This window comes from Corvus brachyrhynchos, unplaced genomic scaffold (genome assembly GCF_000691975.1).
Source record: "Corvus brachyrhynchos isolate BGI_N302 unplaced genomic scaffold, ASM69197v1 scaffold46, whole genome shotgun sequence".
NCBI classification, from domain to species: domain Eukaryota; kingdom Metazoa; phylum Chordata; class Aves; order Passeriformes; family Corvidae; genus Corvus; species Corvus brachyrhynchos.
In genome coordinates, this window is record NW_008238838.1 from 2993592 (window position 1) to 2996693 (window position 3102).

A 3102-nucleotide genomic window follows, 5' to 3' on the forward strand; every position below is an offset into this window, starting at 1 on the left:
CCTCCAGCAGGGCTGGGAGCGGAGAGGCAGCATCCCGGGGAGCAGATCCTGCATCCCAGCAGCACCACTGCAGGCTGCAGGGATGGAAAGATCTGTGCCCCATGGAATCACAGCTGAGAAAGGCAGATCCAGCCCCAGGAGGGGATCCTGGTCCCTCCATGAGCATCCACGCGAGCATCCCTGGAGCAAATTCCATCCTGTGCTCCCTGGGAGAAGAGGAACACACAAAGGGTGACACTGTGGCAGGAGGAGAAATCCAATAAATAAAATTATTTCTTTATTTTTGGGGTGGGGGGGAATAAAATAAAATGTAATAATAATAATAATAATAATAATAATAATGATGATGCACCTGCTGGACAGCAAGTCTGGAAATCCAAGCACGAACACCAAAGATGTCTGCAAGACACAGGGAAAAATTTTAATTTTGGAAACTGGCGAAAGATTTGAGATAGCTGGAGAACAATCAGCGCTTCCCTTCGTGCCTGGAGGGACTGACAAACTTTGCATAAACAATTTTCTTTCCCTCTGATGTGGAAAAGCTGCCATGGAGCAGTGGGAGAGGCCAGCGCTGGCCCCCGCTGACTTGGGGAAAGCCAAGCCCGGGAGGATTCCTTGAAAAATGACATTAATGGCCCAGAGCAGCGGGATGGGGGGAACACTATGGGAGAGGGGGATGCAGCATCTCTGATTTCTGATCCAGGGGTCCCACGCTGCTTCCTAATCATGAACCCTCAACCTGGCCACCCTGACCTAGTAGGAACAGATATCTCCCTGCCAGGTTAATTGCCATCCATGGAAAACAGGGTGGGGGGGTTGGAAATAATCCCCTTTCCCAGGCAAACTCCCCCACACTGCAGCATCCCGAGACGTGCACCAGCACTGGAATATTAATGTGGGGGAGGCTGCTGTCCAGCCCAGCCAGGCACCAGCTCCAGCACGGGAGAGAGATACCAGGAGCTCAATTTGTGTTTGCCTGAGCCAAGGAGAAAATCTAATTAAACATGGCGTGGGGGCTTGGAGGAGCTGGGGATGGGGCAGGAATATAAAGCGCGGCCGCTTCCCGCAGATCAGAGGGCAATATTAATAAACCCACGGAGGGGACTGTGGGATCAGCTGGTAATATTGATAAATGTAAAGCAAAGACAAAGCAGCCTGGGAATATTGGATGGTAAAGCTGATAAAGAGACAAGCAGGGATGCAGGCAGCCCTGCCATCCTGCCGGAGCGAGCAGCGCAGCTGCCCCGTGGGATGGCACGGAGCATCCCAACCGCCCCACAGCTGGGCATGGGGGAATTTTGGCCTCACGGGCTGCTACCCTACCCATTGCTGTGCCCCAAACCTGCAGCCCCAGAGCAGCACAGCTGCCCTGCACACCCCAGAGCCAGGCCACGGCGGAGAGGAGCTGTGGAGACACAGGCACAGCATCTGGGCTTCAGCTGGGAGCTGGGGACACAGCAGTGGCCAGGGGATGTGTGGGAGAGCACAGCGGGGCGATGTGGGGGCACAGAGCACTGGAGGCGCTCCCTGCTCGCTCCATCAGCCGCAGGGATTCGCGTGGACGCAGCAGGGATGGGGCTGAAGGCGGAGCAGAGCTCTTTGCCCTCCCCGTTACCTGCAGCCTTTCATCTGCAGCATGAGGGGGAAGTTTCTTTCCCTCCACCCTCGCCAGAGTGACCTTGAGTGTCCCTGAAGCCTCTCGTGCAGGGATTGTGCTCCCCCAGCCGTGCACCCACCGCTCCCCCCTCCCCTGCCAGTGGCACATCGAGCCAGGGGATCAAAAAGAGCCACTGAGTGCATTTTAAATAAAAGATCGCATCTTTCAGAGCTATTGGAGTGATGATTTAAACATGAAGTCAAAGCCAGTAATGGTGTTGTCAGAGCCGTGGCGGTAAATCCAATCAATAATTCACTGATAGCAGAAACTGTGCCTCCAGCCAGACCCACCTGTGGAGGGCACGGAGCCTCCCCCGGAGTACGAGGGGCATCCCCTCACCTCCCTGCCACCTCCTGCCACTGCCACCCACCCTGGCAGCAGAGGTTTGGCCCCCAGAGGGGCTGGGAAGGAGCCAGGAGCCAGATCCAGGGTTCCACAGGAGGGGAATGCTGCCTGGCTCCGGGAGGTGAAATAAATTTGTTACCTGAGCGTTCAAAATGCTGGGAACACCTCGGCTCGGTGATCGCAGCTCGAGTCTTTTTCTCAGCTCCTGCACCCTTGGAGAGTGTCCAAACCACCCTCAGGAAGTGTCACTGTCCTTGTGAGGCTTAAATCACTTCCAGGTGACCGTGCCCCGGGCCAGCAGCACAGCTGGGCTGCCCACCTGCACTGGGAGGACTGGGGATACTGGGGCTCACAGCTGCCGCGCACACCAGTGCCATCCTCCCCCAGCCCAGGGAGCTCCCCTGTGACCCACACACCCCTGGGTGAGCTCCAGCAGCGTCATTCAAGGGCACAATCCTCAGTCACAGCCCAGCCACCCTGTACCCGCCCCTCACTCCCTCCGAAGCAGCGTGGAGCAGTTCTCCTGTAGATCCAGCTGGGAGGATTTCTCCTCCTTCCCCGCAGGGTTTCACCAAGCCTGGAACAAAGCTGGAGGGCAGCACCTGAACAGCTCCCCAGCACCTCCCACGGCAGGACGGTCTCCGCTCCCTGCAGTGACAGAGCAGCGGTGAGCAGGGTCCGTGTGGGAATAGCCAGGGGCCGCCCCCAGCCCCCAGTTTTGGGGAGCAGCTGGTGAGGGATGTGAAAATCGCCTTTCTCTGCATCCCTGCTCCCTCCGGGGGAGGGGTTTAACTGGGAAGCCCCGGAGCTGGCACCCAAAGGATGCCGCAGTGCCCTGAGCTGCATCCCTGCTCACTGAGGGGCTTCAGCTGGGAGCTGGGCTTTAACCCTGGAGCCGACCCCAAGCATGGTGCACGGCCCTGAGCCACATCCCCAACGTGCTGAGGGCTGTGGGGACAGCACATCTCCCAGCCCCCAAAAACCAACCTGCAGGGAGGCTGGGGGGGAACTCCGTGGGGACCCCAGCGCCGGGGGACAGTTTAAGGAAAAGCAGGACGGACAGACAGACGGACAGACAGGAGCAGCCGCTCCCCCCCCGC